Source organism: Mauremys reevesii, linkage group 2, assembly GCF_016161935.1.
Source record: "Mauremys reevesii isolate NIE-2019 linkage group 2, ASM1616193v1, whole genome shotgun sequence".
Taxonomy (NCBI): domain Eukaryota; kingdom Metazoa; phylum Chordata; order Testudines; family Geoemydidae; genus Mauremys; species Mauremys reevesii.
Window position 1 is genome coordinate 186,312,374 of NC_052624.1, and position 13,048 is coordinate 186,325,421.

The 13,048-nt window shown below is 42.5% G+C and overlaps 1 long non-coding RNA gene across 2 annotated transcripts in view; it reads right to left on the reverse strand.

Annotated features, from left to right (window-relative positions):
* LOC120398829 overlaps window positions 1-13,048 on the reverse strand; it is a 76,442-nt gene that overhangs the window by 11,710 nt on the left and 51,684 nt on the right. For both annotated transcript variants that reach the window (XR_005594731.1, XR_005594730.1), the window contains 2 exons: window positions 12,796-12,877; window positions 11,964-12,117 (listed from right to left, as the gene is read on the reverse strand). This is a non-coding gene — a long non-coding RNA (uncharacterized LOC120398829). The remainder of the gene's footprint in view (window positions 1-11,963; window positions 12,118-12,795; window positions 12,878-13,048) is intronic.

The window sequence follows — 13,048 nt, forward strand, 5'->3', positions numbered from 1 at the left end:
AGCATAGTAACAAAGAGATGGTGACGGTCAAAGTGAGGAAAGCATTTGATCCATCACAGTGCATATAGAGCATTCACCTGTGCTTTTCTGGAAATTATTGTTCCATGCATCCTGTCTAATTCTGCATTCCCTTAGTGAGGATAACATGTTTTTAATTGATTCTACCTTGAGGAAAATGTTAGTTTAAAATTACAGGAGGAAAAAACATTTATGAGCTTAAACAAGGTTTGCAAAACTCCAAAGCAGTTTGAGAGATTTCCAAGTCCCCAGACTGTTGGATTTGCTCACTCAGATATAGATATTGAGATATTTTCCACCCACATTTACAACCACATTTTTGCTTGGTGGCAAATCAGATAGAGGTGTTTGTACTCAGATTTCCACTGCAAATGCTTGCAAAAAGAATGGGGGAATAAGTTTTGCAGGTGCAAATTGCACCACAAAGTGGGAGATCACCATTCCAAGAATTTATCTCATTATGCTTAGAGTTGGGCCCAGGTTGAAAAGTCAGAGCTGGATCCAAATCCAAACTTCCCCAAAGGGAGTATTTGATTGAGCATTTTGTTTCAAGTCAATTTCTAATTATATTACCGGGTTTCTGTAAACAAATCATATGGAACATTTAAGCTGCAACATTCAGGCTTGTTAGATTTAGAAAACAAACCATGTTAGATGTCAGAGTTAATTTTCATACAAACTAAAAGTATCATGCTCCATATGGTTCAAATTTCCAAACACAGACTACACAGCACTAACCAGGCCAAATGTAAATGTGTGTGACATGTGGAATTACATGGGCTATAATTATTCATATTCTTAATGAATTGGATTTCTGTGATAGACTGATTTCGTATTCAATATTACTTAGCTACCCTGAGAGCTTTGCATGGGAGCACAACTTGTTAGCCTTCTTTCTTCAGAAGGGGCAGGAAAATTCAGAATACTGCCCTGAATTCATTCTTTGGAGCTTTACAAAAATAATCCAATACAACTCAATTTTTTCTTAAAAAATGAACAAATTAAATGAGCACTAGCATGCACCTGCATACCTCAATAGTTTGGATGCCCATCACAGTGGGTGCCCAGGAGATAACTATAGTTAAAAGTTACTAAACGTCTTTCATTCTAACTACATATTTTCAGTTGCTCATAACTTTCCGAAACATTCATATTTAAGAATTAAATTTTCTATGATTGGTCTCTGCTCAAAAATGATTTCTTCTGAAGGCTTGAGCAAAAAAGATTGAAAAATGAGAATGAAAAAAACACACTTTTCCCATTGCAAAAGGTCTTGTAATCTTGTACTGAACCACAATACAGACAAAAGTCTGGGGTCTGAACAGTGGTCATTTGGCATGGAAAAAATCCTTGTGATGGGGCGGAGTGGTCCCACACTGATACCACAGGGGTTAACCCTTCCTTCCTAGCAGATGAAGCTATGACCCGGAAGCTCTGCTGGGCATGCTCCAACTGGAGAACAGGTATAAAAGCCCGCAGAGCTGCTCAGTCTGCGTGGACTGCTGGAGGGGAAGGAGATATGCTGCCAGCTCCTGAGGCACAGCCTGCGCACCAGGATCCGGAGGCCAGCCAAACCGGGATGCACCGTGATACCCAGATGGAGGACATCACAGGAGTGGAACAGACTGGAGGACCCCCCTGAAGTGGAGAACCTGGCATTTGTGGTAGGAAGTGACCCAGGGGAACCTTAGATGCAAATGGTGTTAGAGCTACGCAGACGCACGGCATGTTGTGGATGGATCCCCACCAGGGGTGAAAGTAAAATACAGCTCTTACAGGTACGGGTCCCACTCTGCCCCCCCCGTAAGGGGTGGGGCCTCAGATGGAAGGGGCGGGGCTAGGGTGGACGTAAGTTACATTTCTTACCTCTACAGTCCAAACACAAGCAACCCACCTCTCCTACATACTTCATGGATCCCTTCCATTGCATGCCTTAGATATAGAAAATAAAGCTACTATTACTACTACCACCAGTACTGTCTGTAATAAAAACGTTACTACTGGAATAAGCCTGAAAAACTGAAAACTCACTGTCACATTTTTCTCCTCGTCCTCCCTCCTCCTCCTCCAGCCAGGCTGCCTGACATGGCTCGGCTCCACGTTCCCCTGACCCCCGCACTCAGCAGGGGCTGCAGGGGCTCCCCTCTAGCTTGTAGCAGGGAGCAGGGGGACTGGCTGAGGGAGAAGCCTCCCCAGGTAGCCTGCTGCCTGCATAGGAACAGTTTAAACTTAGCTGTTCACTCCGCAGTCTGAACCGCAGGATTCAGGGCTATTTCCGGCTTTGGTCACCACCCCCACCCAACAACCCTGAGTGAAATTAACAAGGTGCCAGAAATAGCCCCTAATCCCGCGGTTCAGACCGCGGAGTGAACAGCTAAATTTAAACTGTTCTTATGCAGGCAGCAGGCTACCTGGGGAGGCTTCTCGCTCAGCCAGTCCCTCTGCTCCCTGCTACAAGCTAGAGGGGAGCCCCTGCAGCCCCTGTTGAGTGGGAGGGTCGGGGGAACACAGAGCCTAGCTGCATTGGGCAGCCTGGCTGGAGGAGGAGAGGGAGAGAAACAACAAACAAATGTGACAGTGAGTTTTCCCTTCCCAAGCTTTTATTAGCTTTGAGTTTGAACTTTTTGTTATGCAGCCAAAAGAGGTGAAAGTAAACCAGTACTGAATGCTCCACTTATTTGCTGGTACACTACTGCACCTTTTTTTACTGGTACTCCGTACCAGGCCGTACCTGCTTACTATTACCTCTGTTCCTCACTGAGCTGGTGGCAAGAGGAACTTGCCACTACCAGGGCCCTGGGTTGGGGCCCGGTGCAGAGGGTGGGCCTGGGTGCCCCTACCACCACCACCTCACACCATGGTGAGTGTATGGACTCTGGCCATTAGGCAGCACTGCTCCAATGTGGGGAACAATTTATATGGACTCTGGCCATTGGGCCACACTGCCCTGACACTTGGAGCGAGTTACCTGGACTCTAGCCGCTAAGTTGTGTGAAAGGAGGCCATTAGGCCGCAACTGGTTGCCCACAGAAAAATGGGCACATGAACTTGAGAGGTGAGGTTCTGACACTCCATCCCACCCCTGCCACAAAGGGGTGGTGTGGTACCAGGCCTGCCACAGTCCGCAATAGAAGAAATGCACAAATTAGTTCCGTTGGATAATGATTTTGATTTGGCCAAGATAAGAGAATTTGAAAACTGTATTAGAAGTGAGTTAAGACTCTTTTTAGTACCTAACTTCCTAAATCAGTTTTGAAAACACTACTTAGGTTCCTAACTCAGGTAGGTGCTCACCTACAGAAAGCTAAACTATGCTGACGATACACTATGATGAGTTTATACTAGGCAATAAAGGAAAACCAACCACCAATTGTGGGTAAACAACTATGTTTGTTTTTACTGAATGAAAATTATTTCCACTGAAAATACAGGTGTTCGATTCTCATGACACTTCTAGCATTCTGTAATATAACAAAGTTCACTGTTATTTATCGTATTTGCACAATTTCAAATTTATCAGGAGACGCAGATACATATTTTAGTAAAAATAAAAAGTATTTTGCAATGAGGGAGACAGTCTGAGAGACCTATTATGAATTAAACAACTATGGAAAAAAACTTGCATAATCTGGTTGGCTAATGCAATTGAAAATTTATGCTCTACAGTGTTTCGTACACATGTGCAAAGTGAGGAAAGCATCAGTGTCACATGCACAGAACTGGATAAGAAAATAGAAAACTCTCCTTTCAAAGGTACTTTAAAAAGATGTAAAAACTATTTTGTATGAGTAATAACAAACTCAGCACAGTGCATTTCCTCAGGATTAATGGCCAGCTGGGGTTTATAGCCCACAGCTGCACCTCAAGCCATCAGCTCCCGCCCAGCTGGTCAGTAATCCTCAGGAAATGCCCTATGCCGAGGTCGTTATGTTAATTATTGTTCACTGTATAATGCAACAAGGAAGAAAAGTTAAAGAAAAGGTGGGTAGGGGAAAGCAGTAAGAAGAGCACATAAAGAAATTCCAGTTTACAGTATTACAGTGAGCCAGGATAGCATCTGCAAGGATCAGAATTAGACTTCTGTAAGTCATTTGACTCTGTACTTTATCATATTTTGATTAAAAAAACTAGAAAGATAAAATTAACATGGCACACATTAAATAGATTAAAAACTGACTAATAATGGTTAGGTCTCAAAATGTAGTTGTAAGCAGAGAATAATACTTGAATGGGTGTGTTTTGAATGGGATTCTGCAGGAATTGGTTCTTGGCCCTGGCCTATACTATTTAACACTTTATTAATTTCCTGGACGAAAACATAAAACCATCACTGATAAAATTTGCACATGACTCAAAAATTGGGGGAGTCGTAAGTAATGAAGAGGACAGGTCACTGATACAGAATGATCAGGATCACTTGGTAATCTGGGCGCAAGCAAACAATATGCATTTTACTATGGCTAAATGTATATATGACGGAAAGAAGAATGTAGGCCATACTAACACAAAGAGGGGACTCTACCCTGGGAAGCAGTGACTCTGAAAAGAGATTTGGGTATAATGGCGGATAATCAGCTGAATATGAGCTCCCGGTGTGATGCTGTAGCCAGAAGGGTTAATACAAACCTTGGATGCAAATGGGAATTTTGAGTAGGAAAAAGGGTGATTTTACCTCTGTACTTAGCATTGGTGTGACTGCTGCTGAAATACTGCGTCCAGTGCTGGTGTCCACAGTTGAAGAATGATGTTGAAAAATTGGAGATGGTTCAGCGAAGAACCACAAAGATGATTAAAGGATTAGAAAAAGTTATGGTGACAGAGTTGAGGAGATCAATCTATTTAGCTTAATACTTGATCTCACCCCAAAATATGGGTTTGAATAGGGGTGAAGAGAAGGGTGTGTAGGTAGGCTCCAATTTACTCATTTTTGCCCTTTTCTTCAACACACAATGACGAGAAGTATTGGTGTGGCATGGCTTCTCTTTTCAAATCCCAGCACTGACTAAACCATGAGTGAAAGAAAGGCCATGCTGCAGAGCAAGTAGAACTACTGTAGTCTACAGTTTTACAGTAGTAAAACATCAGTAGAGTTTCTAAAAGTTATAGATAACAACCTTCTTACACAAAAGATATAGCACAGAACATGATCTATAGCTAATTTGGACCTCATTATGATGGAGAAAGATGAATTAATCACTGGCCTGGAAGTTAAATATAAATATATATATTTAACTGACTGGGACCACCCTCTGTTTGCTCATATTGAATGTTATTAGGTCATGATCACTGATCCATAGGCAACCCCACACACACATGCACACACACACGGAGCTTCAAAAGGACTTGTTTCTCAAAACTGAGGAAAATTATGAGCAAAGTTGACTGGAAGGAAAAAGTTAGAAAAATGTGAATGAAAATTGGGAGTTCTTTAAAAAGTTTATTACATGGTCAAAACCAAAAGCCATAATTCTACAATTAAAAAAGGTGACAACTTTGGAGCTTTAAAAAAAAAATCCAATAGAACTCAATTTTTTTCTTGAAAATGAACACCTGCATATCTCAATAGTTTGTATGCCCATCAGAATGGGTGCCCAGGAGATAATTATAGTTAAAGTTACAAAACAGCTTCCATTCCAATTACATATTGTCAGTTGCTCATAGCTTTCTGAAACATTCACATTTAAGAGTTAAATTTTCCATGATTGGTCTCTGCCCAAAGATGATGTGTAGCTCACGAAAGCTCATGCTTAAATAAATTTGTTAGTCTTTAAGGTGCCACAAGTACTCCTGTCTTTTGAAGGGGCATTCTGGTTTAGTGATGAAGTGACGGCAGCAATTAAAATTAATGCAATATATAACAAATGGAAAAGAGGGGAAGTATATAGGACTGTATATACATTCCAAGCTATGAAGTGTAGAAAATTGAGAAATCAGAGAAAAATCCATCGCTGTCAGGGCTAAGAACAATAAGGAGATTTTAAAAGTATATTAGAAGCAAAAGAAATGTTCCTAATATACGTATAGGCTTATTTGATGGAGATAGTAAAACTGTTAATGGTGCAGAAAAAGCAGGAGTATTCAATAAATAGGTCTGGTCTGTATTTGGAAAGAAGCAGGATGACTTATATCACACTAGGATGATGTTCTTTCCAGTCCATCAGTAATGAAGGAGGATGTTAAAATCTATTAGGGATAGACATTTTAAATCAGCAGATAACTTGTATTCAGGAGTCTTAAAAGAGTTGGCTAAGGAGATACCTAGACAGCTGATGTAATTTTTAAATAAATTTTGAAAGATTGGGGAAATTCCAACAGACTGGAAGAATGCTAATGTGCTAACACTCAAAAAGGGCAAGTGGGGAGACTGAGATAGCTGGTTAGCCTGACATCAACAAACTACACATTAAGTGGATCAAGAACTCGCTAACAGAGAGATCTCATATTATTTGGTTAATGTGGACTCATCAAATGGGGTCTCTCTCGTGGGGTTCTTCAGGGATTGATACTAAGCCCAACACTAATCAACATTTTCATCAATGATCTAGAAGCAAATATAAAATTGTCGCTGATAAAATTTGCAGATGACACAAAGATTGGCTTAGTGGTGAATAATGGAAACAGAGCAGTCAGACAGAGTGATGAGGTTTGTACCCCACGCAGGCTCTGACAGGGTTAATGGGGGCCTGAGAGACCAATTAGACTACTTGGCTGGACCTGGGGAGTGGACCAAGCTTATTTAGAGATGAAGCCCCACTGGGAAGGAGCTGAGGAGTGGCTATAAAGAGAGGAAGTTTGGAGTGGAAAGGGGCTGCAGGTAGAGAGTGAGGAATTCTGCAGCCACTATCTGGGGTTATAGTGTGAAAAGACCAGGAGGTTCATGAAGGAATCACAGTGGGAGAGTCAGTCCTGGGATCTTTTCTTTAGTAGAAAAGTCTGGCAAGAGCCTGAGAGACTCAGAGTAGCTACTGGGGTGGAGCAGGTTCTGGTAGTAATAGGACAGGATTTGGACTTACAGGGAGAGAGCCCTGTGTTTAGCTGAGAGAATGAAAGATCAAGCCTGAGTAGGGCAGCTAAGGGTTTACGTTTATACTTTTAGTTTGGGATTGTGTTGGGGAATTTTAGGGGAGAGCACTATGAACCCTGGCCCTGACAGAAAGGTGTTGAGGACCACAGGGCCCAGAGTCAGGGCCCAAGACCAGTTGAAGGGGTTGGACAGTTTTTGTTGTGCTGGAGTTTGTTACTCCCAAAATGAAGACACTTTAAAGTGACCTGGCAATAGGGCCAAGTCACAAGAGAATCCACTGCAGACTAGGAGTGGGTATGGTCTGGGGACACTAGATGGAGAAGGAGCTTGCTACATCACGCTCAGCTACCAGGGGTCGCATGAGTGGTGAGTGCATTCATTCTCCCAAAGTGATCTGGACCACTGAGCAACCTGGGTGCATTCAAATAAAATGTGTTTTGATAAAGCCACATGCAAAGCTATACATCTAGGGACAAGGAAAACTGTAGGCCATAGCTAAAGAACAGGGGCTGTATCCTGGAAAGCAGTGATTCTGAAAGGGATTTAGCGGACATAGTGGACAAGCAACAGAACATGAGTTCCCAGTGTGAAGCTGTGAGGGAAAACTGTCTAATGTGATCCTTGGATATATAAACAGCATAGTAGTGAGGAGTAGGGAGATAATTTTACCTTTGTAAGTGGTACTGGTGAATAATATTGTTTACAGAACTGGTGTCCACATTTTAAAAAATTGGAAAAGGTGCAGCAAAGAGCAGGGACAGATTTAAGGGTCAGAACAGGGCCAGCAAACATACAGCAGGGAGCCCCCCATGTTCACATCACTTCAGGCTTTTTTAAACAATTTTTTGTTTAAAAAGGCAAATCCTATGCATAAACAATACTGGAATCTCATGCAGATTGTGTTGGCTTGCATATTTCTAGTTATCGGAACCTCACACCACAGCAATGCTTTTCTTCAGCAAATTGTTCTATAATGCTGTCCAGCTCCAGCCTTGCTGTCTCATCTTTCTCAGTTGCCTGGAGATTGAGGTCACTCAGCCATGTCTGTGATAGTGTTGAATGCATTTAATTTTTGACATGTCTTAACATGCTCAGTGTGGTTCACCATTCCAATTGGTATTGTGACAAAGAGTTGACACAACATTTCCATTTCTGGTAAATCATCATCAGGAGAACTTGACACTATGAAATTCAAGTAGCTCTGGACTCCATCTGACAAAATGAACACCTCTGTGTCCTTTGTAAAACAATACATCTTGAAAGACAATCTCATGAATGAAGTTTAAAGAAATATATGGAGTATTTACCCATGAGTTTAAGAACTTCCACCTTTGACTCTTCTAAAGTTATATTTTGAATTTGCCTGGGATGGAGGAAACCAAATAGAGTAGCTACCTCTTGAAATCACTTGCACCAAGATTTTAGTTCCCTGATCATCCCACATCTAAGTCAGACCTTTAAATATTTCCTTAGATGGTTATCCTTTGTTTCTAATACAGAATCAAGTGCACATTCATCATCCATGCAGTGGGCACATCTCTTCCTGTGGCTTGGATACTTTGAATGTTCAAATCCATTGCTTTCCCGTCCATTCTGAGAGTCTTTTATAATTTTCTCAGACTTTTCTTCAGATCTGTGGAGCTCATTCACTGCGCTCTCAAATGTCTGGAGGACTTGGAACAGATCAATTTCTGTTGATTGAAGGATTCCAGAGGCTGTAGCCATGATAACTAAGATCCTATGCCACCATAACAAATTGAGGTAGAACATCCAATCCATCAAAGACAGGTTGCTTTTTGTTTAACAAGTGTCCCCACTACTCCTGTGCTCAGCGATAGTTTCATCTTCTAGGCATTAATTATACTCTGAAAATTTACTATCATTGTCTTGGTGGCTTCCATTCGAGCTGCCCATCTAGTCTTGCAGAGTGCCTTTAGATGTAAAGGTCTCCTTCATTCTTCAGCAGCCTGTTCAATTGCATCTGCTGCATCAATCCTGTCAACATCTCTAGAGGCCTGAAATACATCAGGATCCTCTTCTCTTTGCAAAACTATACTCTCTTGAGCAAGAGTCTGAAGATAAAATTATTTTTAGACTCAATCACTAGTTTCCCCCCCATCAGTGATTAGAGTCTCCTTAATATTTATGTATTTCCTGCAAAGTTGCAAAGAACACCTTCAGATCTGGGCTGGCCTTATCTTCAGCAGCATGCACCAAAACTAGGTTAATCTGACATGCTTGAGAATAGATGTACGGTGCATAACATTTATTTTCCTTGTGTGGAAGATAGTCTCCATTTGCTTGCAATCCTCCACAATCTCTGGCCATAACACTAGTCTGATCATATCCCTGCTCAGACATATTTGGGGTATAATCCATACTTGCTGAAGAAAACACTTAATTGGTCACACAAGGATGCAGCCTTGTAGTGGGGTGGTCACCCGCTCCTGCCTTGAAGGGCTTGAAAGCAGCCCTGGAGGGAGCTGCAGTTCTGAAACCTGGGCTGACTGGGGAAGTAGCCACAGCTGGGCCACACCCCAATCAGGCCGCCCACCCGGTTCCCAGAAACCCAATAGATACAAGGCAATGGAAACAAATTATATTTCCCAATAGCTGCCCCTTGAGCATTGGAGCATGCCAGTGGCTGTGATCTCTGCAGGATGGGGTAGGAAACTTTTACGACTACCAGCCACTCCTGGGCATGCTCAAATGCTGTGGAAAGTTGCAAAGGCATTGCAGGACAGATGGGTGTGGATCTCCTGAGACCCCTTTAAAAACTGGGGCTGATGGCCAGAGGCAGTGTTAGACACATTTAACCATGAAATTGCATCAGCCCTGAGGCAGCAAGAGGGCCCTATGCCATGGTGACTGATTCAGCAGAGGAATAGCTGGTACAGCTGCTCTGGGGCCCATGTACTTGGAGGGTTCCTGCAGGCTCAGGGCTGCTCGGCTGCACAACATGCGCCCTGTGCAGGCTGCTGCCATTGTTTCTGGCCTGCTGGAACCTCTAGGAAGAACAATGTGCTGGTTCCCACTGCCCACATTTGAATTTGTCCAAGGGAAGGGGTATCAAAAACGGTGGCTCTGCTATAAATTCTGATTAGTGAGACTGTCAACGGCAGAGTCTCCATTTTGACCAGAGGCCACTCCTCCCCTCCCACTGCCTGGGCAAATTCAAAAGTGGGCCGCAGGAACTGACATGCTGTGCTTCTTAGAGGCTCTGACTCTAACTCTGGTGGCAGCAGGAGCAGCTGCCGTGGTTCGCAGCTCTGGCTCTCAGGACAGCAGTTCTGAGTTTGGCTGTGGAAGTGGTGATGGATCTCCTGGCAGCAGCACTGGTGCAAGGCCCAGGCTGAAGGGAGAAGACAGCATGGTGTGGAGCTGGATGGAAGAGCAAAGGGTGGGTGCAGAGGCAGGGATGGAGGAAGTGAGAGATTATTTGAATGTGGGTCGTATGATGGCAAGTGGGTTCCCACAATAAAACTTGCACCAGGGCCCATCTTTTTGTTCCTCTCCCACTGGCAAATGGGAGAGGAAGATGGGGGTGGGGGCTGGACTAGATGGGGCCTGGTCAGCATTTGCTGACATTGCTAACTATTAAATCTGCCACTGGAAGAACCATAAAAATAATTCAAGGGCTGAAGAAAATGCCTACGAGAGACTTGAAGAGCTCAATCTATTTAGACTATCAAAAAGAAGATCAAGAGGTAATTTGATTACAACAAAAGTACCTTTGTCTGGAGTAAATAGTGGGTACAGAAGGGCTCTTTAATAGAACAGAGAAAGGCATAACAAGAACCAATGGCTGGAATCTGAAGTCAGACTAATTCAAAGTAGAAATTCTGTACAATTTTTTAACAAAGTGTTTAACCATTGGAACAAACTACCAACAAAAGTAGTATACAGTAGGATACTGCATCTCTGGATAGTTTCAGATCAACACTGGACACTTTTCTGGAAGATATGCTTTAGCCAGACACAAGCTATTGGGCTCAACAGAGGGGTAACTGGGTGCAATTTAATGGCCTGTGATATACAGAAGGTCAGAGTAAATGATCTAATGGTCCCTTCTGGCCTAAAAAAAAATCTATAAATGAATCTACGCATGTAAACGTAACTGCCATCCGTGGAGAAGGGAACACAATAGAAGTGATACAGCGTGGTTTCCAAAGGAGCAAGGCTCAATATACTTTTTCATCATATGGCAACAAACCCAATACAACAGATCCTCTTTTCTAACCTAATTTAAATTTAAAAAGAATAATTCAATCAATAATAAATGTGACATAGTAGATAAGGGATAGGTCGGGACATGTGGCTCTATCCCAGTTTTCCTGTGATGTGACACCTTCTCCCCTCTATATCTTAATTTTCAAATCTTTGGAATAAGGACAATTATTAGCTATTACATGGAGTTGTGGTAAAGATAGATTATTTAAAGTTTGTAAAATGCTTTGGAATCCTCAAATGGAAGTCACAATGGAAATAGATTGTTTATCCAAAAGGCAAAGCACCAGTAAACCAAAGAAGATTAACAGCAAAAAGATATAGGGAGCAAGAACTTTACAAAACACTTTGGGGATGATTTTTATTTTATAATTTGGGGGGTTGTTCTGGCAGGCTTGGATGGGTTACAGGCATCTACTAAAGCTGAAAAGAGATCTGCTGCTGCTAGTGGTTTTTTATAATTGATTTACATGAGGGATGAAATTTCCAACAATGTTTTGGGAACTCTTTCTGAGCTGTGCAATTTGTTTTTAAAAAATTATGCACAGATTTTGGCTGCCTTTTATGTATGTTCACACAGGAATTGTTGACCAAGAGGTGAGCCACGCAGGGCAAATATGTAAATCTTTAAAAGCCTTGACATATGGGAATACTTTTCTCTTACTTTGTATTTCTCCATATCACAATATTATACCTAGGGCACAGGTCCTGGACATGGAAATGGGTTGCTGCTCTGAAGGTTCTTTTCATCCTGTTGCTGAGTTGCTCATAACATCATCATGCATATAGGCACCTCCTGCATTTTAGCAGACAGTCCAGCACAGTTTCAGCTCCTCTCTGTGCAACATCTGGAGAGAAAGCAAACATAATGTATCCTGAAAAGTCTAACTAGAGATGGCACATGTTTAAGGGCCATATTTTGCATCCCTAATTCACACTGAGTGGTCTCATACTCTGTAAGTAGTCCCACTTGCAAATAAGGTACTACTCAACCTGAGTAAGCACTGCAGAGTCTATTCCTTAGCTATTTCGTTTAATGGATAAAGGAAATCCTACATGACTTGGAACTGGAATCTGCACCCCAACTGCATCATCGGCCATCAGATTGTGCTGTAATTGGGTAGAATTCTATTCTGTCAATATGCCTTTCCAGACACACAGGAGGTTCATAATGTATTTATGTACAGCATAGTAAGAGTGAGTGTGTACAGTATAGAATGAAGTCTTGTATATGGCTTGGATTTTTAAGGGATAGGCTTAGCCTTCTAGTGTACCCCGGAGGAAGGGGATGATGCACAAGCTGTACCACCCAAGAAGTAGCCCGGGAAAGTATTATGCCTCAGAGACATCCATCTGAGGCACAATTCCTTCCATGCTTCCTCTTTGCTCCAGAGAGGGTAGTAATGTATTTTTCACTATCAAAAGCAAATGACAACTCCCTGGCTCCAGCCCACCTGTGTTGACCAGTGCACTGGGAGGCAGGGGTGATCAAAGCCTCTGCCCCCTCCATGGTCCTCTTTACCTACCTATTCCGAAATAGGGTTTGCGGGGAGGAAGAGGCTGGCAGCTCCCATTTATCTCTGTGACAGAGCCAGTGTTCTTCTGCTCCTATATGGACACATAACACATGTCGTCATCTAGCCTTCAATGCTAAAAGCACTCACAGCAAGTATTCCTATGCCCCCTCTAATTAGTCTCTTATTCATCTCTGAATTCTGCTAATGGTGGGTGCCTCTCATTTCATAGGAGTTCCCAATCCTGCCCACATTAGAACAGCTT